This window comes from Piliocolobus tephrosceles, chromosome X (assembly GCF_002776525.5).
Source record: "Piliocolobus tephrosceles isolate RC106 chromosome X, ASM277652v3, whole genome shotgun sequence".
NCBI classification, from domain to species: Eukaryota; Metazoa; Chordata; class Mammalia; order Primates; family Cercopithecidae; genus Piliocolobus; species Piliocolobus tephrosceles.
The window spans coordinates 68,738,171-68,765,374 of record NC_045455.1 but is presented as its reverse complement, the minus strand read 5'-3'; the positions used below and the strand labels follow the sequence as shown (position 1 = coordinate 68,765,374).

The 27,204-nt window shown below is 39.9% G+C and overlaps 1 protein-coding gene and 2 pseudogenes across 1 annotated transcript in view; 1 reads left to right on the top strand and 2 right to left on the bottom strand.

Annotated features, from left to right (window-relative positions):
• Positions 1 to 27,204, top strand: part of RB1 (RB transcriptional corepressor 1) — a 174,359-nt gene that overhangs the window by 8,085 nt on the left and 139,070 nt on the right. The window lies entirely within an intron of this gene.
• Positions 4,774 to 8,863, bottom strand: LOC111523033 (annotated as a pseudogene).
• LOC111523080 lies at positions 15,793 to 16,447 on the bottom strand (annotated as a pseudogene).

Here is a 27,204-nt window from a genome sequence, read left to right as displayed (position 1 = left end):
TTATTTTATTTTATTTTATTTTATTTTATTTTATTTTATTTTATTTTGAGACAGAGTCTTGCTCTGTCACCCAGGCTGGAGTGCGTGGCACGATCTCGGCTCACTGCAACCTCCGCCTTCTGGGTTCAAGCGATTCTCCTGCCTCAGCCTCCCGAGTACCTGGGATTATAGGCGGGTGCCACCATACCCGGCTAATTTTTGTATTTTTAGTAGAGACGGGGTTTCACTGTGTTGGTCAGGCTGCTCTTGAACTCCTGACCTCGTGATCTGCCCTCCTCAGCCTCCCAAAGTGCTGGCATTACAGGCGTGAGCCACCACACCTGGCCTTTATTAGTGTATTTTAAAGCTTTATTCTTGGGTGCATACAAGTTTAGAATTTTTATGCCTTCTAGGTAAATTGGTACCTTTATCATTATGCAGTGTGCTTTTTTATCCAAATTTGTAATTTTTGTTCTGCAGTGTCCACATATCCATTCCACTTTTCTTGTGATCACTGTTTACATTATATATCTTCTACCTTCATTTTGATTTTAACCTGTTTATTTTTTATATTTAAATGGATTTTTGTTGTTTTGTAATCAGCATTCATTAAAAATTTTTAGCTGAATACTTTTTACTTTTGTTAGGGTTCCTTGTGTCTCTTCCTTTCATGTTGTGCCACAGATGAGCCATTATTTATATCTTTTCTCTCATTGGAGGTTCCTTTTTTTAGGGGAAACTAATCTGAAATATAAGGAAAGGATATGTTGATTTTAAGAAAGGTTATGTTTTTATTCCTTATCTGGCTTGTTCTTGTTGTGAGGGTGGGAGCAATACTCTGCAGCTTTCTGCATTCTAGGAAGAAGTGGAATTTTACATTACCATTTGCTTCCTTTACAGATTTGCCTTGATATTGTCTATCCATAGGACTAATTAAAACTATACCAGACTCCTATTTTAAACCTATCCATTCAGTCTCAAGTTATCTTTTTGCATTGCCTGTCACATCTGTCCCTTCCTTTCTCTTACCAGCAGTGCTTGGTTTTTACTGTTTGCTTTGGTTTTAGTTTCCTTTTTATTTTTTTAATTTCAGAAGGTGGAAGCTTATGTCATTGACTTGGGCATTTTTTATGCATGTTTTAGTGCCTGTTTCTGACTAGTCTCTTGTTTTCTCCATCTAATCCATCCTGTGCCTGAGTTTTAGAAAAGACTGGTTTACAGTTTGCCCCTTTTGCTTTAAAATTTATTTTTCATTGTTACAACCCACTCTCAATAGCCTCCATTGTAACACCCTCCCATGCTCCCACCACCATTATGAAGAAGTAAAGTCCAAACTGTCTCAGTATTTGTAGTTCTCCATAGTCTGTGCTTTAACCTTCCTTCCAGTCTTATTTTTTATTTCCATTGATGGCCCCAAATGCCTGTGTTCTCCTCCCTTAGTATTCATATTCATGCTGTCTCCCCTTTTTTTTTTGGAATACCCTTCTTTTTTCCTTTAGCCTAAATTCTGTTTTTAAGATGCAGTTAAAGCTTCTTCTTTATGTATGTCTCTTATAAGATATATTATTTTCAGACTTCCCCCCATTCTGTGAGTTGCCTTTTCACTTTCTTGATGATGTCATTTGCAGCGTAGGATTTTAATTTTGATGAAGTCCAGTTTTCTACTTTTTTGTTTGTTTGTTTTTTGGTTGCTTGGGCTTTTCATGTATCTAAGAAGGCCGTGACTAACACAAGGTCATGATGACTTGCTCTGTGCTTTCTTCTAAGAGTCATATGATTTTTAGGTCTTACTTGTAAGTCTTGGGTTTTTTTTGTTTTTTGTTTTTTTGAGTTAATTTTTGTGTATGATGTGAGGAAGAGGTCTAACTCCAGTCTATTGAATGTGGATATCCAGTTGTCCCTGCATCACTTATGGAAAAGACTGTTCCTTCTTCACTGAATTGTTTTGGTGCCCTTATTGAAAATCAGTTGACTATAAAAGCCAGGGTTTATTTCTGGAGTCTCAGTTCTATTCCATTGCTCTGTATGTTTATTCTTATGATAGTACCATGCTATTTTGATTATTATAGCTTTGTAGTATGTTTTGAAATATGGAAGTGTGAGTTCTCCAACTTTGATTTTCTCTTTCAAGATTACTTTGGTTACTCTTAGTGCTTGAATTTCCATGTGAATTTTTAGGATCAAGGTGTCAATTTCTGTTTTAAAAAAAGGCAGCTGGGATTTTGATAGGGATTATGTTGGATCTGTAGATCAATTTGGGGAATATTGCCGTCTTAACAACACAAAGTCTTCAGATATGCGCATATGGAATGTCTTTTCATTTAAATCTTCTTTAATTTCTTTCAACAGTGTTTTTAATTTTCAGAGTATAAATCTTATAGTTAAAAATTATTTCTAAATATTTATTCTTGGTGATACTATTATAAATGAATTGTTTTCTTTCCTTTTTGGCTTATTCATTGCAGCTGGATAGAAATAAAATCTAATTTTTTTGGATAAGAGCAGCTAAAATCAGTCAAGCGTGGAGGCTCATGCCTGTAATCTCAGCATTTTGGGAGGCCGAGGTGGGTGGATCACTTGAGGTCAGGAGTTTGAGACCAGCCTGACCAACATCGTGAAATCCTGTCTCTACTAAAAATACAAAAAATTAGCTGGGTATGGTGGTGGCGCCTGTAGTCCCAGCTACTGTGGAGGCTGAGGCAGGAGAATCACCTGAACCCGGGAGGCGGAGGTTGCAGTGAGCTGAAGTCACGCCACTGCACTCCAGCCTGGGCAAAAAAAAAAAAAAAAAAAAAAAAAAAAAGCAGCTAAAATCTATGTATTTAACAAAAATCTCTAATACAATACCTTTATTATAGTCCTCATGTTGTACATTAGATCTCTGGACTTGTTCGTCCTATGTATTTGCTAGTTCGTATCCTTTGAACTACATCTTTTAAAAGGATGAAATTGGGTAATGTGATGCCTCTACTTTGTTCTTTTTGTGTAGGATTGCCTTGGCCATTCAGGCTCTTTTTTGGTTCCATATGAATTTTAAAATAGTTTTTTTTTTTTCTTTTTCCTAATTCTGTGAAGAATATCATTGGTAGTCTGATAGGAACAGCATTGAATCGTAAATTGCTTTGGGCAGTGTGGCCATTTTAGTGATATCAATTCTTCTTATCCATGAGCATGGAATGTTTTTCTATTTGTTCGTGTCATCTCTGATTTATTTGAGCAGTGTTTCTTGTAGAGAGCTTTCACCTCCCTAGTTAGCTGTATTCCTAGATATTTTATTCTTTATTGTGGCTATTGTGAATGGGTTGCATTCTTGATTTGGCTCTCAGCTTGGGTGTTGTTGGTACATAGGAATGCTAGTGATTTTTGTACATTGATTTTATATCCTGAAACTTTGCTTATCAGCTGAGGGAACTTGGCAGAGACTATGGGATTTTTCTAGGTATAGAATCATCATCTGCAAACAGGAATAGTTTGACTTCCTTTTTTTCCTATTTGGATGCTCTTTATTTCCTTCTCTTGTCTGATTGCTATGGCTAGGACTTCCAATACTATGTTGAATAGGAGTGGTGAGAGAGAGCATCCTTGTTTTGTTTTGCCTTTCAAGGGGAATGCTTTCAACTTTTGCCTCTTAAATATGATGTTGGCTGTGGATTTGTCATAGATGGCTCTTCTTATTTTGAAGTATGTTCCTTCAATGCCTAGTTTGTTGAGATATATACCACACTTTCTTTATCCACTAATCAGTTGATGGGAACTTAGGTTGATTCTATACTTTTGCAGTTGTGAATTATGCTGCAGTAAACAAGTGGAGGTCTCTTTTTGATATTATGACTTCTTTTATTTTGGGTAGATACCCAGTAGTGGGATTGCTGGGTCGAACGGTTGCTGCTTCTGGTTCTTTGAGAAATCCTCATACTATTTTCCATAGAGGTTGTGCTAATTTACATTTCTACCAACAGTGTATAAGCATTCCCTTTTCACTGCATCCTCGCCAACATCAATTGTTTTTTTACCTTATTTTCCATATAAAAAGGGGTTTATTTAGATGTTAGAATCATCTAGTGATTGAAAAAGATTGGACATGAATCCACCCAGGCCCAGGGCTGAGCTGCAGAGCAGCTGCTACTGACATCCGCAGGGATTTCACATGCAAGAGGGAGCCCTCAGGTGCTTGCTGGCCATTGTGCTTCAAATCGTTTTTCAGCGGACGGCTGTGACTGCAGTTTTCAAATGTGCTCTGGCCTCCAAGGACTAGGGGGCGGCAAGGGGGCAGGGATGTTCTCTGTATAAAAAGTGCTGTCCCGCGAGCTTCCCGACAAACACCTTGGGGCATCTGAGATTCCCGGGGAGGGTAGCTTGGCCTTCCTCAGGCTACCACTGCTGCCACCGACGGACATTGTCACCAGCAAACAACCAAAAAACATCAGAGTCTGTGAACTTGGCTGCGATGATAAGAACCAAATGTTTTCTAATCTAAGGCTTGTATGCAGAACACAGGAAACTGCAGTTAGAAACACCCTACAAAACTGAACAACGGTATTTTCTAAAAATATTTTTTTACCTCACTTTAAACAATTTACAGACAGCTACAAAAATCATATTTACCAGGACACATCTGTTAAATAAAAGCATTGTTTCATGTTGGTGTACGTCTATACAGGGCTATGTATAACGGACTCCTGTTTCCCCTCCCTGCAACCACAGAACCATCACACATACACACGGATACACGCACAGATATGCCCCTTTCCACAAATGCACGGAAACCGGGATGCGAACCCACAACTCGAGGGCTTAGACCTTCACTGCTGAGCTGCTGCCACTGTCCTCCGTGCGCAAGGTGTCGCTGAAGTTACTGCCCAAGGCGTCCCCGTCCAAGGTGTCCTGGTCGTCCCTATCGATGACCCTTCGTCAATACCTCAGGTCTAAAATGCTTTCCTCTGAGCCCGAGTTCCTCCTGTCGGGCAAACTCAGCCCTGTCTGTGCCTTCCGGCTTGGCCAGGGCCCGCCGTCCTTCTTCGCCAGCAAGTGTGGGCTTCCAAAGACAGGGCTGGGCTCGGCCTGGGCCTCCCTGAAGGCCGAGAAGGACGCGCCCTGCAGAGGCAGCCTCATGTGGGGGCTGAAGAGGCCGGCCTGCCTGCCCCCCCGGGGGACACCCTTTCCAAAATGGAAGAGCTGGGTGGACAGCGCGGGGAGAAGCCCCCAAGAGGTAGGGTGGGCAGGCCCCGGGCGGGGCCCTGGGAAGCCTTGGTTTTCCCGCTCCCGACGCCCCGCCTCCACTCCGCATCTCTACCTTCGGAGCGCAGCCCACAGGCTCCCGAGGGTGAAGTCGCTCCAGGGCAGGGTGTCGTCGGCCTGTGCTCCAGAGTCCCTCTCAGCTTCCTGGCTGGGGGTGAGGAAGCCCCGGCGCAGCCCAAGTGAAAGGTCCCCCCAGCACCTCTTGCCTCGGTGCCCGCTGTGGCACTGCTGGGCAGCTGACCAAATGCATTTTTGGCAGCATTCTCGGCCCCTTGTGAGCTCTGGTCTTTCTGAATGTAAACATTTCTCCTGCTCTCTGAGAGTCCCTTGGCGGAGACACTGCCACTGATGCTCCTCGGTGGTGCCGGATCCCCTTGGGCCGGAGCAGCGGGGAGCCCCCGCCCGCCCTGGCTGAACAGGCCGGCTGCGCCCCGTGCTCCAGCGCTCTCTGCACCTCACGGCCCTTCTGCTGGCTGTAGGACCCCCCTGGCCCTCTGGCTCAGCGTGCACACGCCAGGCGGTGGGGCCGGCTCCTTCCTGCCCAGCAACTCTGGCCTGAATGAGCCCCCAGTCCCGAGAGCAGGAGGGCCCTCTGCCTGAACTTCTGAACTGCTCACTGACTCCTTGGCCTTTACCGCCAAAAACTTACTAATCTACAGTTCGATGCTATCGTCACTGTCCACTGAACTGCTGTCGTCAGACAGCGAGCTGGGGCTGGGAGCTGGCCCCTGGCTTTCCCTGGGGAATGGATTCCCTTCAGAGGTGGAGGCAGAGGCGGGTCCCCTCACTTGGAAGGCTGGGCCGTGTCCTGGCTCCGCGCCTCCTGCTTCTTCCTCTCTGCCATACTGCCACAGACACTGGGAGGTTTCTTCCCTGGGCCCTGGCCGCTGTCTCTCGTGGACTTGGAGAGTCAGCTATTAAGCACTGGCGGGCTTCGGTCTTTCCAGTCTCTCCAGAGCCCGCCCAGCTGCTCCAGGAAGTGCGTCTGGGCAGTGCTGAACCTGACCTTCTTCCTGCACGCAGCCCTGGACTCCTTGCACCGCTTCTTGAGCTTTCACTTGGACCTTAAGTCCCTGATGGCCGTGTCCAGGTCCTCGTCACTGTCCAGGGAGCTGCTCTTGTCTAAGGAGCTCTCCTTGTCGTCCAGGCGCCTCGCTTCGTCTGTCTTACCCTGGCCCCGCGTCATGCGAGTGTCGCTGGGCCCCCTGGCTGCGCCCTCCCCTCCCGGGACCTCGTTGGCTTTGCCCTGGAAGGGCAGCTCCCGCCTCTCATGGCCGGGCTTGGCTCACACCTGGCTGTGGTCGGCATCCTGGCCACCATCTTTCACCACCTCCCGCGTTTTCTTGGGCGTGGATGGCCTCTCGGCATGGCCGCCGCCTCTACGTTTCCTTTTGCAGCTCAGAGGTAGGTCCGGTGTTTTAGAGAGATGGTCCTTAGGGCCACTGGTCTGGCTGTTGGAGCCAGGCAGTGAAAGTGGGCCCTGGGCAGCCTGCGAGCAGCTCTCACCTCTGGTCAGCAAACTCCCCAAATGTGCCTTGAGGGTCAAAACGTCTGGATTTCCTGATCGATGCTGTCGCTGTCCACGGAGCTACTGTCGCCGTCAGAGTGGGAAGGCACGTTCGGGGAGTAGAAGAGTGGGCTTGCAGACAGGGACCTGTTGCTGCCTTACACGGGGCTGGCAGGGTAGTCTTGGAAATGCCCAAGATTGCTTCCACACACGTCAGTTCAGCGGACGTGTCTGCCTGGCACGAGGACCGTTCTACAAACTCGCTCCTGGAAGCCGGACTCGCTGGAGGCGGAGCTTTGGTTTTCTTCGGGAGCTTGTGGGGAATGTTCAGCGTCCAGGCGTCCCGGGCAAGCGTCTGTGGCCTTGGTGGCCACTGGCTTCCTCTAGCTGGGTGTTTTTCTGTGGGTCTCGCGCAAGGCACTTTTTGTGGCGCTGCTTGTGCTGTAGTGCGGAAGGGTCAGGCGTCCTCTCTCCTCCCGGAGCTGGGCCCTCTGGGGCAGGTCCCCGTTGGCCCCCTTGCATGTTTTCTGCAGCTAGTACACCTGGATGGCCTCCTTAGTGCCGTCATTGCTGCTGGAGTCGGACGCTTCGGGCGCCTGTGCCGCGCTCATGACTCGCTTTCCCCTTCTCAGGGCACCAGCGCTCCTCTTGACCCCGCTTTTATTCTGTGGTGCTTCTGAAGGGCGGCAGGGGGCTGCTGGCTTCGGGCTGCCCTTGTTCTCCTGCTTGGTCGTGACCTTGGACTTGAGGCTTCTGGGCTGCACGTTCGTCTTTGCTAACCGGGGAGGTTTGCAAAAGGCGAACTCCTTATGGGCGCCTATCAGACCCTGCCGATGCGCCACCTTTGCGGCTGACTCTTGGTGGGATTTCAAGAGTGACTTGGTCGAATTTTCATTTGGGTCTGGTTTTTTATCTATTGACCCATCACATTTTTGGTTCGCATGCTGTCTCTTCTCATTCAGAAACTATTCTATTTCCGCCTTAATGCTCTGCTCAAAGGAGTGGTTGCTGCTCGCGCTGCCCAGGGAGGCGGAACCCTAGTCCTCACTGGATCTCACCTGGCTGCCAGGGCCACCACCTGAGCCAGGCACAAGTTTTAGGGGGACATACGGAAGTCGGGGCACTGCCGTGAGATGGTTCTGGCTTACATCTACTGCCACTGCCTGTGGCCCTGGAAGGCTGGGCTGCACCTGATTCGCCCCTGCCAGCCCCTGCCTGTGTGGCTCCACTCTTTGCCTTCAGGTACTCCTGGATGGCTTCCCCAATGTTCCGGTCCACGGAATCGTCACTGTCTTAACCCAGCACCAACGGGCCAAAGTCTGCAGTTTCCTCCTCCCCCATGGGGTCAAAGTCAGCAACAAGACCACAGGCAGGCAATACGGGCTACTCCTTGTGCACGGTGGGCTTGGCAGCTGGCTTGGCGTCTGCCCTGTGGCCTCTCTGTGCAGCGCGCTCATTGCTGGTGCTCCGAGCAGCCCCGTTGCGCTGCAGCGTGCTGATGAGCATCTGCACCGGGGCGCTCACCAACACGTTCTCCATGCCCTCATCAGCCTCCGAGAAGCACCCGGGGAACCTAAAGCTCCCTAGTGGGCCAAAGGCCTCCCATTAGGACTGGGGAGCAATCCCTGGAGGAGCGTTCCTGAGAAATATTCTAGCAGATGGAGAGGGACGCGCAGAGGGACGACGCTTTATTTTTCTGCCAGCTTCATGTTCTCAAAAGGTTGGCGGCCGGGCGCGGTGGCTCACGCCTGTAATCACAGCACTTTGGGAGGCCGAGGCGGGCGGAGCGCGAGGTCAGGAGTTTGAGACCAGCCTGGCCAACACAGTGAAACCCCGTCTCTACTAATAATACAAAAATTAGCCGGCGTGGTGATGTGAGCCTGTAGTCCCAGCTACTCGTGAGGCTGAGGCCGGAGAATCGCTTGAAGCCGGGAGGTGGAGCTTATAGTGAGCCGAGATCGCGCGCGCCACTGTTCTCCTGCCTGGGTGACAGAGCGAGACTCCGTCTCAAAAAAATAAAAAATAAAAAATAGAAATTAAAAAAAGGGTTGGCAAGCGGTGCCCATGAGATAAAGCCTGCAAACGCTTCTTTGCAGTTTAAAAAGGACGACGATTATAAACCCAGGATCAGGACGACATCACGCATAGGTTTATTCTTGACCTGACCAACAAGCTCTTGAAATTCTCTTTGCGTCCAGATCCACTGTGATGAAACTGCAGCCAGTGTCCCCAAACGCCCCAGGGATCATGTTTTTATCCCCCCGAGGCATCCTCTATCCGCTTTTTAAATAGACTTTTGACTCGGCCCTCCCCCCTGCCACGCGCCCCGCGGACCCTTCCTGCACTTTCGTCCTCCAGTGGTGAGGCGGCGGGCGGGGGTCTCCGGGGCTGGCCCATTTACTTAGTTTTGTTTCTGTTGCATTTGCTTTTGGTGACACCCCTTTTTTTATGTTCCACATATAAATGAGATCATGCAATAATTTTCTTTCCATGTCTGCTTATTTCACTTAGCATAATGGCCTCCATGTCCACCTCAGCCCCCCGCGCTGTGACGAGGCGCAAGGCCCTCCCCCCGGACCCCGCCTCCGCGCGCGCCGCTGCTGCCGCCCCGCACCCTTTTCTGACTTTTTAATAAGGCTTATTCTGACTGTGATAAGGTGGTATCTCATTATAGTTTTAATTGGTATTTCCCTTGTGATTGGTGATGTTGAGTATTTTTGGTGTTTGTTGGCCATTTGTGTATCTTCTTTTGAAAAATGTCCGTTCGGCCCGGCGCGGTGGCTCACGTCTGTAATCCTAGCACTTTCGGAAGCCAAGGCGGGTGGATCACCTGAGGTCAGGAGATCGAGACCAGCCTGGCTAATATGGTGAAACTCTGTGTCTACTAAAAATACAAAAATTAGCCGGGCGTGGTGGCATGCGCCTGTAATCCCAGCTACTCTCTAGACTGAGGCAGGAGAATGACATGAACCCAGGAGGCGGAGGTTGCAGTGAGCCAAGATTGCGCCATTGCACTCCAGCCTGGACGACAGGAGTGAAACTGTGTTGCAAAAGCAAAAACAAAAAAACCAATCCATTCACCTAGTTTGTCCACTTTTTAACGGGATTATTTGTTTTCTCCTTGCTGATTTTCTTGAGTTTCTTGTAGATTCTGGATCCTTTGTTGGATGTACAGTTTGTAAATATTTTTCTCCCATTGTGTGGGTTGTGTGTTTACTCTGTTAATTATTTCTTTTGCTATGCAGAAACTTTTTAAGTTTAAGTCCCATTTACTTAGTTTTGTTTTTGTTGCATTTGTTTTTGGTGACACCCCCTATTTTTAGATTCCACATGTAAATGAGATCATGCAATAATTTTCTTTCTGTGTCTGCTTATTTCACTTAGCATAATGGCCTCCATGTCCACCTGTGTTGTGGCAAGTGACAGGATCACCTTTCTATGACTGAATAATATTCCATTGTTTATATATATTACATTTTGTTTATCCACTTGACTGTTGACAGACACATAGGTTGTTTCCATATTACTTAGCTGTGTATAGAAATACAGGTGGTTTTTGTATGTTGATTTGTACTCTGAAAACTTGGTGAACTAATTTATTAGCTTCAATAGTTTCTTAGTGAATTCCTTAGGATTTTCTATATGTAAAATAATGTCATTTGCAAATAGAGATAGTTTTACTTCTTTTTTAAAAATCTAGATACCTTTTATTTCTTTTTCTTGCCTAATTGCTTTCTCTAAAATCTCCAATAGAATGTTGAATAGAATGATGAGAAGGACATTGTTGTCTTTTCCTGGATCTTAGTGGGAGACCATCCAGTTTTTCACCATTAACTAGATGTTAGCTGTGGGGTTTTTGTAGATGCCTTTCATCAGCTGAAGAATTTTTTATTTATAGGGTGTTGAGTGTTTTGTTATGAAAGGGTATTGGATTTTGTCAAATGATTTTTCTGCTTCTATTGATATCATAATGTAGTTTTTGTTCTTTATCGAAATGGTGTAGTATATTAGTTGATTTTCAGGTGTTAAACCAACATTGCATCTCTGGAATAAGTCCCACTTGGCCACAATGTATAATCCTTTTGATATGTTGCTAGATTTGGTTTGCTAATTTTTTTTTTTTTTTGAGGATTTCTATATGTGTATTTATAAGAGATTTTGGTCTTTAGTTTTTTTCCTTGTGATGTCTTTGTCTGATTTTTGTATCAAGATAATACTGGCCTTTCACAGAATGGACTGGGAAGTGTTCCCTCCTCTTCTGTTTTGATGGGGCAGTTTGTGAAGACTAGATATTAATTCTTCTTTAAGTATTTGGTAGAATTCATCAGTGATGCCATCTGGGCCTGGATTTTTCTCTGTGGAAAGTTTCGAAATTACTAATTCAGTCATTTTACTTGTTACAGGTTTATTCAGTTTGTCAGTTTCTTTTTGAATCAGTTTTTTTAGTTTATTTTACTAGGAATTTGTCTACCTCATCTAAGTTATCTAGTTCATTGGCAAATAATTGTTCATGGCATTGCCATTATAATCCTTTTTATTTCTGTAAGGTTGGTAGTAATTTTTTTATTTCATTCCTGATTTTAGCCTTCTCTCTTTTATCTTGGTTAGTCTAACTAAAAGCTTCTCAATGTTGGTGATTTAAAATTTTTTTCTGGTTTTATTGATTTTTCTTAATTTCTCTATGCTCTAAAAAGTTTTAATCAAAGAATTTTTCCCTATTTTTTCACTATCTAATATTTATACTTAATGTGTGTATTGGATAACTCTATTAAAGTTCATCATCATGAACTTTCATCATGAAATAGCCAGATATATCTTATATATAATTGTACTGCCTACTTTTAGAATTGCTTGTTCTTAAAGGCTTTGACTTCATAAAAGTTTTCACTCTTGGCCAATATTATTTACTGCAGTGTGTTTTCTTCTTCATGAGGAACTATGGAAGAAATCTTTGGTTCAAGACCCATTAAGCTTTTTTTGAGAAGCTGACTAATTAATTTAATTTAACTTTATAGATACTATGAATCTTATAATTGTTTGTTACTGTTTTAACTGCCAGCTTTCATGATAGCATGCATTTTGGGGGATGCTAACATTTTTCTTGTCATTTTTTTCACCTTTCTATATTTTACTTTCACAATAATAAGTAAATAACTAGACTTGTTTTAACATAAATCACACTTTATAGTAATAAAGAGCGGGTCTCTGTTGCTCTCTTTTTTTACTTTAAAATTTTTTATATTTAATTATTATGGAGGCATAATAGGTGTACATACTTACGGGGTATATGTGATATTTTGATACAAGCGTATAATGTGTAATGATCAAATCATGGTAGTTGGAGTATCCATCACCTTAAGCTTTTATCATTTATTTGTGTTAGGAGCATTCCAATTCGAATCTTTTAGTTATTTTGAAATATACAATAAATTATTGTTAACTGTAGTCACTGTATGGTGACTATATAGTGTTTCCATAGAGCACTAGATCTTGTTCCTTCTATATAACTGTCTTTTTGTACCCATTAACCAACTCCTCTTTTATCCTCCCATCCCCACTACCCTTCACAGCTTCTGGTAGTCATCATTCTACTCTGTCTCCATGAGTTCAATTTTTTTTTAAGCGCTTGCATATAAGTGAGAACATGTGGTATTTGTCCTTCTGTGCCTGGCTTATTTCACTTAACATGATGTTCTCTGGTTCCAAATGACAGCATTTCATTCTATTTTATGGCTAAATAACATTCCATTGTTTATATGTACCACATTTTCTTTATCCATGCATCCATTAATGGGCATTCAGGTTAATTCCATGTCTTGGCTGTCGGGAAAAGTGCTGCATTCAACATGGGACTGCAGATATCTCTTTGATATGCTGCTTTTATTTCTGTTGGATATACACCCAGTGGTGGATTGCTGTATCATATGGTAGTTTTATTCTTATTTTTTTGATGAACCTCCATACTATTCTTCTACAGTGGCTCTACTAATTTACATTGTCACAAGAGGTTGAAGTTTTTTTTTTTGTTTTTTTTTTTTTACTGTTTTAACATAATTATTTGGAACTTCATTCATGTTGGCATACGCATCAACAATTTATTTATTCTCATTACTGAGTAGTATCTCATTGCATGGGATTTTTTTTTTTTTTTTAACTTTTAAGTTCAGGGGTACATGTGCAGTTTTGTTACATAGGTAAACTTATATCATGGGGGTTTGTTGTACAGATTATTTCATTGCCCAGGAATGAAGTCTAATATCTACTAGTTGTTTGTCCTAATCCGCGTCCTCTCCCACCCTCCCCCCTCTGATAGGTCCCAGTGTGTGTTGTTCCCCTCTGTGTGTCCATGTGTTCTCATTATCTAGCTCCTACTTATAAGTGAGAACATGCAGCATTTGGTTTTCTGTTCCTGCGTTAGTTTGCTAAGGATAATGGCCTCCAGCTCCATCTATGTCCCTGAAAAACATTTCTCTCTTTCTATTCCTAGTTATAGCCATAGAAATGACCACTGATAGTTTTTGCTTACTTTGTCCCTCCAGTTTTTCCTTCCTCCAGCATATACACAAGGATTTTAATTTTACCCAATTGAAGTCTTACTTATCTACACCTTTTAACAAGTCATCATCAGTAATTTTGGAATAGGCATTAGATTCACATGGTTCAAGATTCAAAAGAAAGAAAAGTATAAACAGTAAAAAGTCTCTTATTCCTATCCCTAAGCCACCCACTTCTCTTCAGAGGCAACTAGTAAAAGTTTCTAGTTTTGCATTATTCTATACCTTGCTTTTTTCATTTAGCAATATATCTTGAAGAGCACATCTCCCTCTGTATTTAGCTTAATCTAATGGATATATTAGTGGATATATTTTTTATTTTGGGGTATATCATAATTTATTTATGAATTTCATTGTTGAGAGACATTTAGTTTGTTTTTGAATGTGTGATACTACAAACCCTTGTGGTGAATTATCCTTATATATGCATTTTCATGCACAAATGAGAGTACTTTTATGGTGTAGATTCCTAGAAGTAGAACTGCTAGGTCAGAAGGTATTCACATTTAAAAATTTTAAATTTGCTCGTAGAATGAAGTCTTTGCTCATAGAATAGTCTCTGCTCAAATCTCACTTTACCAAAGAGGCCTATGGTGACCACTCTGCTTAATAATGTAACCTGCTCCTACTTCTCCCTGAACTTCTCTATCCATTGCACTCTATTCTTTCTGTGGTATAGTATGTGGTTTACCTATTTATACTGCTTTCTGGTTACTATCTTTTTCCCTCTGCTCCAGGAAACAGGAATGTTTGTTTTGTTCACTGATATATATTTCTAGTAGTTAGAATAGTGTTTGGTGCTTAGTAGGCATTTAGTAAATATGTATTGAATAAATTGAATACATAAGCAAACAGTATCCAAAACTGTCCTCCATAAAAATGCCCAATTTCTTTTCTTTTTTCTTCCATATCTCAATGGATTAAAAAAAAAAAATGCTGACTTTCTTTACCCACTTATTTTGGATTTTTTTGGTCTTTTTGTTTGTTTGTTTGTTTTTGAGTTTGACAAATTTATTGGTATTTTAGTAAAGACATTCATCTCAGTCGTTTCTCTCTCCTAGCTTGACCTTAGGTTGATATTTCATTTGGGTCAAGAAAAGAATATGAGAAGAGGTATGTTATTTTAACAAACAGGAAAATGGACAAAAATGGGTAGTTTGCCTACATTAAAGTGAGTTAAATTCATGTATCTTGATATAATTAAATCATGTAAGAACTAAGAGTTCTATATACATTTCCATTGTTTTACCTGGGGCTTATTCTAAACTTAAATACTGGTGAACAAAGTGTTAGGAATATACACAGGCTGCTTCTCTGAGTTATTACCAACTAAAAGAGCTCAGTGAGCAGTTACCACCAATAAAACAGTCTGAAGCTGCCTTCAAATACAATGTTGTAGTAGGAGTTTTCAAGGAAATTTTTATACTGTATTTTTTTTTTTGTCTGTGACTGTGCTTTTAAAGATGTGTTTAACTGTCACATTAGAAAAAAAGTTCATATACAATACAAAAATATGAAAAAAAAAACCAATACACAAATTAACAAAGTATATGTGGTGAGATTCCAAAAAATGTTGGAAGATGCATTTTCTTTCCTTCTATTTCAGTATCTAAAGTGTGCTTTTTGAGAGGTCAATATATATACATTTAAAATAAACCATATAATTTTCCTAGTAAGAAAGCCAGTAGTTAAGTTCAATTCAAATTGCATTTCACAAGTTAGTAATTTAAATCCTTAGACAAAGTTACAGAAAGTGCATCTTCTTGTTTTCCATCTTCATACAATGTTAATTTTTTTTTTTTTTTTTTTGGTGTTTATACCTTTTAAAAAATAAAAGCAACCAAATACTTAAGCAATGTGTACATTTAAAGTTTTGGTGGTGGTTTGTATTTTAAAAGAAACAACTTTCTTATGATTCGCCTCAAGTTCTGGTGGAAATGCTTACGGACCTAGCTAATAAACAAAAAACAAGAGAAGCACATTCAAAATACTGATTTACTTTGGTAGCAAATGGTTTTTCTTTGAAGACTAATGAAGATACACAAGACCCATTAAGATGAAGTGGGCTATTTCAACTATTCAACAATTTACATATAAAAAATTATTTTAAGAGCTAAGCGTCTATATCCATTGATAGCAATGCAATACCTAGTTTATGATGACTTGAAAGAAAACAAATGCCCATAAAGAAAAAAGCTATATTTTAATTTTATCTAAATTTACTTTCAGTCAATAGTTCAGTAACATTTTCCTCCCAATACAATACTCCCTCTCTCTATAAGGCTGTTCCTGGGAGCCAGACAAGTTTAGGTAATAAGTTAAGAGAGTAACTGCTTGCAGTTTTAAATGGACAATAACTTTTTGCTTCCCTCTTAATGTGCTAATAGTTGTGTCTAAAAAAATAGGCAATTCTTAAAAAGGTACCATTTCTGATTTCTTTATTATCTGTAAACTTGGGATACTAATTACACAAAACTACCAAATTAGCAAATGTCTTGAAATCTGTATATAAAACATAAATTACCTCTAATTTCAAACTCTCATTTATTAGTGTACCACTCAATCTTTTAAAAAGATGAAAAAGAAAAGAAGCGGCTCTAAAGATAGTCTTACACCATTCTTAAAAAAAGGAAACTGTTCCTTTTAACTTTATACCCACCCCACACCCCAATTTCAAAACATCATTTAATTGTCTTGGTCATGGACATTTCCAAGATGAGATTTTATATTTTGCTCCCATAACTTCTGGTTATCAGAAAACCCATGCTTTCCTTTATTGAAGGAGTTTAGTCCAGCTGATGCTGATGTATCCCTTCCAATATTCATCATCCTCATCTTTGCTTCTGGAGGCCTTTTCTTTGGTTCACTATCTTCATCTTCATTAAAAGCTGCTGCTCCTGAAAGAGTTTTTGGAGCAAGAGTTGGAACAGTTTCTTTAGGGTTACTTGATCCAAGTTTGATGGATATGGGTGATGTTTTCTTTGTTGTCTGACTACCTATGGCAAATCCAAAGTTGGAGATCTTTGCAGGCTTTGTTGGAGGTCTGCAGCTTCTTCTTCAGCTGATCGCTTCTCAGCGCTGCATCTGGAACTTTCCTCTCCATTACTCCGGCAGCTCCAGCTCATTGCGACTTTTCGGGCTTCTCCTCTCCCACCTCCTAGTCAGCCATTTTCCCCGCTGCCTTGTTTTTTTAAGATTTTAGAAATCTGGCCGGGCGCGGTGGCTCAAGCCTGTAATCCCAGCACTTTGGGAGGCCGAGACGGGCGGATCACGAGGTCAGGAGATCGAGACCATCCTGGCTAACACGGTGAAACCCCGTCTCTACTAAAGACTATAAAAACTAGCCGGGCGAGGTGGCGAGGTGGCGGCGCCTGTAGTCCCAGCTACCCGGGAGGCTGAGGCAGGAGAATGGCGTGAACCCGGGAGGCGGAGCTTGCAGTGAGCTGAGATCCGGCCACAGCACTCCAGCCTGGGTGACAGAGCGAGACTCCGTCTCAAAAAAAAAAAAAAGATTTTAGAAATCTTTCTAATACAAGTTGGGATATAAATAATTAGATATAGAAAATAGCTACAAGGTATTTCTTTTAACTTTCCCCACCCCCAGCTCCCAACAGTTAAGAGTCAAGCCTAAGTCTTGTCCTGTCAGAAGTAGATACAAGAAGGATACATCAAATACTGCTGTAACACCTCTCTCATAGGATTCAAATCGTTGTGGAGATTATTATAGGCTCCAGGTGAGTTAGGATATCTTAAGTCTCAATTTAATAAAACTAATTGTTTTCCTGTACTTTAAATATCTCTACATTCTGTACAAATATAATATAGATCTAACAGATGTAGTCTTGAAATAGATGGCTATAATGTCAGTGAAGTATTTTTTCCTTATTTATATACATTATAATTTTCTTTATTTATGTACATTATAATTTTAAAAGCCTGATAGTCATGATTATTGATGTTCAGATTGGTAGTTATTTCTGTCTCTTATGTATTTAACTATAAACATTTAATCGAGTTTATGAGACCTAGATATTTAGCAGAGTTTTGGAGTAAATTATTTTATCAAACAAAGAATATAAAATAAACTTTTCTATTTATGTTCCTTTTTAAATTTACCTCATTTATATGCATCTTGATATTGCATTCTCATATTCTAAAAACTATTTTTAAAGACAGATTGATTCAGAATTACAGTGTACTTGAAAATCATCAGGTACCCATTATTAGTTTTCGCCCACATTGAATCTGTGTTTTGGAAACTGTCTACCAAACTTTGTTTATTAAGTAATTATTTTCCGTAGTTTTATTCAAGATATACAAAGCTGCCAACTAGTGCTTTTTATCAGCATCATGTAAATTGTATTACTGTACTGCGCTGAATTTTAGCAAAGGTAAAGTATTTGCTATTTTAGTTATTGTAGCTTTGTTGAAAGTAAACATATAGGTTTTTTAAAGTATTGGAAAACTTGCCAGATTATCATTGTATGACTTGGAACCCTAGAAACTCCCAGACCACGAGACTTAATGGTTAATGATCTCTTTCAGTTCTCTTTCAACTTGGAATTCTCTTATTCCAATGTCAACTCATTGCTCTTTTGGAAAGACTCATTCTTTCCTCTATTGTCTTGGTACCTCCTCAGGACATATTCCCCAAAATGGAAATTTCAGTTTAAGAGAATTTTTAGCATTGTGTAGAATAAGAATGGTTAGACAGCTGATGTCAGCAAGATGGTGGAATAGTAGCACTGTCCTTCAGAAACACCAATTTTGACAACTACCATGGAAAGAATGCTGTATACTTGAGCATACATGGAACATTCTCCACGATCAATCATATGTTAGGCCATAAAACAAGTATTAATATATTTAAGAAGATTGAGATAATATCGAACATCTTTTCTGACCACAATGGCGTAAAACTAGAAAGCAAAAATAACAGGAAAACCGGGAAATACACAAATATGTGAAAATTAAACATGTTCCTGAACAACCCGTGGTCAAATAAGAAATCAAAATGGAAATTAAAAAAATATATATATGATACAAATGAAAATGGAAACAGCACATCAAGATTTGTGGAATGCAGCAAAACAGTTGTAACAGGAGATTTTGTAGTGATAAACACCAACATGAAGGAAACAGTAGGACTTCATTCAGATAAGTAACCTAACTTTACATCTCTAGGAACTAGCTAGAAAAAGAATAAATAAGCCCAAAGTTAATAGAAGGAAGGGGATAAGAAAGATCACAGCAGAAATAAATGAAAGACTCGAAAAACATAAAAAAGAGCAAGAAAATGAAGAGTTGTTTTTTTGAAAAGATAAACAAAATTGATAAACTTTTAGCTAGAATAAGAAAAAAGAAGATTCAAATAAATAAAATCAGGAATGAAAGAGGAGACATTATGGCTGATACCACAGAAATACGAAGAATCTTGAGACTACTGTGAACAAATTATATACTAACAAATTGGATGGCCTAAAGGAGACATATTTTTTGCCACATACTACCAGCTAATACTGAATTATGAAGAAATACAAAATCTGAATGACCAGTAACAAATAAGGAGACTGAATCAGTAATCAAAAATCTACCAATAGGGAAAAGCCTCAGGACCTGATGGCTTCACTAGTGAATTCTACCAGACATTTGAAGAAGAATACCAATCCTCAAACTTTTTCAAAAATTTGAATAGGAGGAAACACTTCCAAACTCATTTAACAAGGCTAGCATTGCCTTGATACCAAAGTCAGGCAAGGATATCACAAGAAAAGAAAATTATAGGTCAATATCCCTGATGAACATACATGCAAAAATCATCAACAAAATATTAGCAACAGCACATTAAAGGGATCATACATCATGATGAAATGGGGTTTATCTCTGGGATGCAAGGATGGTTCAACATATGCACATCTATAAATAAAATATACCACTTCAGAATGAAGGACAAATTATTGATCATCTTAATAGATTCAGAAAAAGAATTTGACAAAATTTAACATTCTTTCATGATGAAAACTCTCAACAAGTTAGGTATAAAAGGAATGTACCTCAGCACAATAAAGGTTATATGTGATCAGCCCACAGCTAACATTATACTCAATGGGGAAAACCTAAAATCTTTTCCTCTAAGATCAGGATCAAGACAAGGATACTCACTTTGCCACTTGCATTCAACATAGTACTGGAAATCTAGCCAGAGATATTAGGCAAGAAAAAGAAATAAAAGACATCTGCTACAGTTTGAATGTTTTTCCCCTCTAAAACTCATGTTGAAACTTAATTCCCAATATGGTTGTATTAAAGATGGGGCCTTTAAGAGGTGATTGAGTCCTGAGGTCTCTGCCTTTATGAATGGATTAATCATGGATTCATTGGTTTTCATGAGAGTGGCATCAGTGGCTTTATCCCGAGCTAACATCTTAGCATGCTCAGTTCTCTCTGCATGTGATACCCTGCACCACCTCAGGACTCTGAGGACTCATAGCTATTATTCAAAAAGTCAGAAGATAACAGATGTTAGAGAGGATGTGGAGAAAAGGAAACTATTGTTCAGTGTTAGTGGTAATGCAAATTGGTACATCTTTTATGGAAAACAGTATGGAAGCTCCTCAAAAAATTAAAACTCAAACTACCACATGATTCAGCAATCCTACCTTTTGGTATATATCCACAGGAAATGAAGTCAGTATGTTGACGAGATACCTACACTCCCATGTTCATTGCAGCTTTATTCACAGTTGCAAAGATATGGAAACAACCTAAGTGTCTGTCATTTGATGAACAGATAAACTAATGATTGGGTTATATACTGATAAACCCATTGTAAGTCAAAAAATCTTGTTAAAATTGCATTAAGATCATGACAAACCCATTGTAAAGTTGAAAAATCACAAATTGAACTTTGTAAGTCAAGGACTATCTGTTATATATAATGGAATTTTATTCAGCCTTAGAAAAGGTAGGAAATCCTGCCATTTGCAACATGGATGAACACAAAGGGCATTATGTTGTGTTAGTCAGACATAGAAAGACAAATACTGCATGATCTCATTTACATGTAAAATCTTTACAAAGTCAAATACAAACAGTAAAAAGTTGGTTAGCAGAGGTGGGGGGCCTGGGGAGAATGTGGAGATGTTTGTCAAAGGGTACAAACTTTCAGTTATAAAATGAATAAGGGTTAGATGTGGCAGCTCACACCTATAATCCCAGCATGTTTGGAGACCAAGGTAGGAGGATTGCTTGAGGCCACAGTTAGAGACCAACCTGGGCAACATGGGGAGATCCCCATCTCTACCAAAAATTAAAAAAAAATCGCAGGTGGTGACATGTACTTGTAGTCCCAGCTATTTTGGACTCTGAGGTAGGAGGAGTGCTTGAGCACCCAGGAGGTTGAGGCTGCAGTGACTATTATTGTGCCACAGCAGTCCAGTCTGGGTGACAGAGTGAGACCCTGTCATGAGACCCTGTCTCAAAAACAAAAACAAAAAAAGTAGTAGTTCTGGACACTTAATTTATAGCATGGTTGATTATAGTTAATAATAATGTTTTGTATTCTTGAAATTCACTAAGAGAAATCTTAAGTATCCTTACCACATACACACAGACAAAATGGTGACTACGTGAAGTGATAGATATGTTAATTAGCTTAACTGTAGTACAGTAGTCCCCCCTTATCCTCAGAGGATGTTCCAAGACCCTCAGTAGATACTTGAATCCACAGATAGTACTGAACCCTATATATACTATGTTTTTTCCTATCCTGAACATATATACCTGTATTAAACTTTAATTTCTAAATTAGCCACAGTAAGAGATTAGTAACAATGACTAAGAAAATAGAACAAGTATGACAAGATACTGTAATAAAAATTATGTGAATGTCATCTGTTTCTCTCAAAATAGGTACTCTGCTCATCTATTTTCAAACCATGGTTGACTATGGGAAACTGAAACTGGAAAGTGAAACCATGGATATGGAATGACTGATATAATCACTTCTTATTGTATAGATATATCAAAATATCACATTGAACACCTTAAATATAAGCTTTTTCATTTGTCAATTGTACCTCCATAAAGCTGGAAAAAAATGTCACCTCATTTGTTTGTTGGTGATTTCCTTTTTTGAAACAGCACATGTAATATTTTGTAAAAGGAGTTGATATTGTTGATCCATATAATTGGATCTGAGTTGTAGGAATTAATCTCCTTACTCAATGGTTTTCAACCTTGTTTCCAAGAGTAGTAGACATAAGTTTTGTAGCTATTTTGCAGAAAAGCCAATTAGTAGCCCTTTGGGTATGGTGGCAGTTTTCTTTCCTATATGGTTATACCTTCTTGGATGGATAATTTTTGGGCTTTGAGCTCAATAATCTAAGCAGAGAGCTTAACCAGAAACTTAGTTCTAGGTAAGTTATGTATCATCTGTTCAGAAAATGAGGTCTGTAATGTCATTCTTTTTGTGTGTGTGTGTGTTACCCTTATTGATACTTACCAGTTTGCTATCAATGTGTGAATGGGAGCTGAAGAAACTATAGTGGAACTAACAGTCTTAACTTACACTTTGGTGGTTCAGTTGCTGCTTGTTTCTCTGAGCATGTTGAAGAAAAAAAAGAAAAAAAAAAACAGAGAGAAAAAATCACTCTGTAGCTACTGCCACAGCTTTTTTAAAAAATTATTTTTATTTTTTCCTTTTTAGAACTATGTTAGTGTTAGTGCTGGACACTACAAGGCTCTTGGGGTACAGTAGAATTAGATACAATTTTTCGGCCTTCAGGATGCTTACATATTAGTAGTTGAGATAGGGACAAATGAGCAAGCAAGCAAGTAAGTCACAGTTCAGTTAAGAGCTTACATAGGTTTATGAACTGAGTTCCGTAGGAGTTTTTCAAATTTATTTTTATTTTTCTGACCATATACTGCATGATCTGTAAGAGTTCTTAAGGGAGGGAGTCCCAGATGCTCAACTTTTGGGCAAATGGCCAGGTAAATCTGAATTTGCCAGGTACATGTTTTTCTGGGAATAGAATCAACTTTCTTACCCACAAAGGCATTGTGTAACTGGGTGACTGATTCACATGGTGTTCACTCCTACATGTTGTTTCAAAAATGTGATTGAGTACAAGTAAGGTCAGTTTTTACATTCCTCTTCTTGGCTTTGCCACTCTTGCCTTTTACTTCTGTGCACATCCAAGAATGTCCTTAACACTAGACTACTGTAAGCTCATATTATACAGGTGAAATTTTCTGGCATCTTAGCATGTTATTCCTTTTGTTCCTACGTATCACCTAGGTAAGTAGGAAATCTAGGAGTAAAAGATAAAGGCAGCTCTTCCCCCTATTTCTCTGTAATACCTTCGTATTTCATTTAATGTAACCCTACTGCTACTGACTTATTACAGTCTCATGAACTATGTGTAAGGATATATCTTTTGACCCTGAGATAGAGCACAAAAGCACATGTTTCTTATGACTTATTTTCATCTTTCATATTTCACAAAGTGCAAGCTAGATAGAACATTATTTTTAACTTTTGAAACTGCTACTTAAATTTAAGTTAGTTATGATAGCATGCATAGTAGTAATTTTCTGATAGTTGCAAGATGATTTATGTCACCACTTGGTGGAGCTCTTTTATAAGTACGTGCATTGTTAAAAAAAAAAAAAGCAAGTATAAGTTGTCACTAATTAGGGGTTATCATTAGATTGGTTCAAATGAACTCAACTAAATGATGGTATAATAGGTAATCTCTTCAAGTACTCAGTGTAGATTTTGATTTAAACTGTAATATGTGTGATTAAAATTTTGATAATTTAAAGATTTTTTTCGAGCATTTCTAATTTTTTTCTCTCCTGCTTTATGTAATGTAGCACTTTTATAGACTTTTCTCCTATTTTACAATTGTAGATAATTTAAAAAATGTATGTAGGATTAATAAGGAATCCTATCATATAGCAGATAATCATGAACATTTGAATATATATTTTCATTTTCTCTTCTTTTTTTTGTTTTTTCACAAAATTGGAATCAAAATATGTGCAGAACTTTTTGTTCTGCTATTTTTTTCTTAACATTCTATGTTGGATATTTTTACATATCCTCTTAATATTCCTTGAAACTGTTTTGGGGTTTTATATTATTCTATGATATAGCTCTATCACAATATGTTTAACCATTCTGTATTAAGATTTTTAGGTTCTTCTTACTATTTTTGCTATTATAAATAACTTTTCAAACATCTATTACACTAAATCTTTTTTTAATTTTTAATTTTTGTGGGCACATATCAAGTGTACACATTTATGGGGCACATGGAATGCCCCAATGCAGGCATGTAATTCTGTTACTCTAAATCTTGACTTAACTCTATTTTTACTTGTTAAATTCTTAGCTATAAAACTGAGCTATTTGAAGGATTTTTATGTACCTTAACAAAATGTCCTTCAATTGACATTATTCTGAGGTTTACCATTTTCAAAATATGTTTGTCGAAAGTACCTTTTTTTCTTGGCAAAGTGCTTGTTCTTTGCCCATTTTTTTTCCCTCCAGTTTTTGTTCTTTTTTTGGTGGGGGGGGGGAATTGTTTTGGCTAGGTAAGAATTACTTTTCTTCTGTTTCAACAATTTTTAAAGTGCTATCCTGAGTCCTTTTCATAATTTTCATCTGAATTTTCAAGAAAACACATCAGTTACAGATTTTAGGTTGCAAATTGTTGTTGGAAAAGGAGACCTGGAGCTTAAAAGAGGAATCAGGCTGGAAAGCAGAATGAGATACGAGAACCATCTGTATATGGAGATGATGAGGGCTATAGGAGTGGATGAGAGTGCTGAGGAAAAAAGAATGGTGGGAAAAAAGCACATGGGGTTGAGAAACCCCATGAAAAAGTTGTGAGAGGAAAAGAGAAGAGAATGAGGATGTGAGGGCATTTAAAAAAGCTAATGAAAAGAGTTGTGTGGATGTATATTGAAGGAGAAAAATGGCAGCAGTGTCAGATGCTGCATAGAGATCTTTCTGGATGAACCCAAAAAGGCCATTTGTTTTAGAAAGCCAAGATTTTTGAGGACTTAGAGAATAGCCTCAGTAAAATAGTATTTGTGTAGTAAGAGGGGTGTATGTTCAGTGTGTGCAGCGTGTGTGCACTCTGATAGTGTGTACGGTGAGTGTGTGTGGGAATACTGAGAACAATGAGAGGTGTGTGTATATAGTGACAGGGAGTATATGTGTAGTGAAGTCAGTAGCTTGATAAGGTCCAGGGATGGAGGGACAGGTATTGCAAGCTTCCCTGTACCCAAAGGGAAACTTGGAGAGAGAGAACTGTTAGAGAAGTTATAAAAGACAGAGAAAGGAATTAATACACTAGGTCTTGAAGGATATGAGAGGCAGTGTGATCTAAAATGGCAGGGAATAGGGGTGGTATTAGAGTTGTAATTTGAGAATGGAGGAGAATATCCATTTGTCTAGGTCAGAAGAGAAGAGGAATTTATAGATGAAGATGCAGAAATATTTTGAGAAAGACCAGAATATATGATGATTAGAGATGATTTGATGTGGGGCCAGGTGTGGTGGCTCATGCCTGTAATCCCAGCACTTTGGGAAGCTGAGGCAGGTGGATCACCTGCGGTCAGGAGTGTGAGACCAGCCTGGCCAACATAGTGAAACCCCATCTCTATTAAAAATGCAAAATTAACTGAGCATGGTGGGGCGTGCCTGTAATCCCAGCTACTGAGGAGGCTGAGGCAGGAGAATCACTTGAACCTGGGAGGCAGAGGTTGCAGTGCGCCGAGATCATGCCACTGCACTGTAGCCTGACCAACAAGAGTGAAACTCCATCTCAAAAAAAAAAAAAAAAAAAAAAAGGATTTGATGTGAAGAAGAATGTGAGATTTTTTAGATAATGTGCATCTTCAGCCTTCCCAACAAAATGGAAATCAAGACCCCTAGTTAAGAGGACAGAACTCTTGATGGGCGCGATGAGATTAAGGATTTTGATAGCAAAAATGTTAAGGATATCAATATAGAAATGTAATAAGAAAATACCTTTAAATGGAAGATTACTAAATTAAATGTTAGGAAACGTGGGTTTTGGGTCTGTGACAACTGGTTGTGTTGAGTAAGTCTTAACTCTCTAGTCTTTAATTTTTTTTTTATTATACTTTGAGTTCTAGGGTACATTGTGTACAACATGCAGGTTTGTTACATATGTATATATGTGCCATGTTGGTGCGCTGCACTCATTAACTCGTCATTTACATTAGGTATACCTCCTAATGCTATCCCTCCCCCCTCCTCCCTTCCCCCACCCCACGACAGGCCCCGGTATGTGATGTTCCCCTTCCTGTGTCCAAGTGTTCTCATTGTTCAATTCCCACCTATGAGTGAGAACATGCAGTGTTTGGTTTTTTGTCCTTGCGATAGTTTGCTGAGAATGATGGTTTCCAGCTTCATCCATGTCCCTACAAAGGACATGAACTCATCCTTTTTTATGGCTGCATAGTATTCTGTGGTGTGTATGTGCCACATTTTCTTAATCCAGTCTATCATTGATGGACATTTGGGTTGGTTCCAAGTCTTTGCTATTGGGAATAGTGCTGCAATAAACATATGTGTGCATGTCTTTATAGCAGTATGATTTATAATCCTTTGGGTATGTACCCAGTAATAGGATGGCTGGGTCAAATGGTATTTCTAGTTCTAGATCCTTGAGGAATTGCCACACTGTCTTCCACAATGGTTGAACTAGTTTACATTCCCACCACTGGTGTAAAAGTGTTCCTATTTCTCCACATCCTCTCCAGCATCTGTTGTTTCTGTACTTTTTAATGATTGCCATTCTAACTGGTGTGAGATGGTATCTCATTGTGGTTTTGATTTGCATTTCTCTGATAGCCAGTGATGATGAGCATTTTTTCATGTGTCTGTTGGCTGCATTAATGTCTTCCTTTGAAAAGTGTCTGTTCATATCCTTTGCCCACTTTTTGATGGGATTGTTTGTTTTTTTCTTGTAAATTTGTTTGAGTTCTTTGTAGATTCTGGATATTAGCCCTTTTTCAGATGAGTAGATTGGAAAATTTTTCTCCCATTCTGTAGGTTGCCTGTTCACTCTGATGGTAGTTTCTTTTGCTGTGCAGAGCTCTTCAGTTTCATTAGATCCCATTTGTCAATTTTGGCTTTTGTTGCCATTGCTTTTGGTGTTTTATAATTTCTTTTTTTTTTTTTTTTTGAGGTGGAGTCTCGCTCTGTTGCTCAGGCTGGAGTGCAGTGGCCGGATCTCTGCTCACTGCAAGCTCTGCATCCCGGGTTTATGCCATTCTCCTGCCTCAGCCTCCCGTGTAGCTGGGATTACAGGTGCCTACCACCTCGCCCGGCTAGTTTTTGTATTTTTTAGTAGAGACAGGGTTTCACCAGGTTAGCCAGGATGGTCTCGATCTCCTGACCTCGTGATCCTCCCGTCTCGGCCTCCCAAAGTGCTAGGATTACAGGCTTGAGCCACCGCGCCTGGCCTGCTTTCGGTGTTTTAGAAATGAAGTCCTTGCCCATGCCTATGTCCTGAATGATATTGCCTAGGTTTTGTTCTAGAGTTTTTATGGTTTTAGGTCTAACATTTAAGTCTTTAATTAATCTTGAATTAATTTTTATATAAGGTTTAAGGAAGGGATCCAGTTTCAGCTTTCTATATATGACTAGCCGGTTTTCCCAGCACCATTTATTAAATAGGGAATCCTTTCCCCATTTCTTGTTTTTGTCAGGTTTGTCAAACATCAGATGGTTGTAGATGTGTGGTTATTTCTGAGGGCTCTGTTCTGTTCCATTGGTCTGTATCTCTGTTTTGGTACCAGTACCATGCTGTTTTGGTTACTGTAGTCTTGCAGTATAGTTTGAAATCAGGTAGCATGATGCCTCCAGCTTTGTTCTTTTGG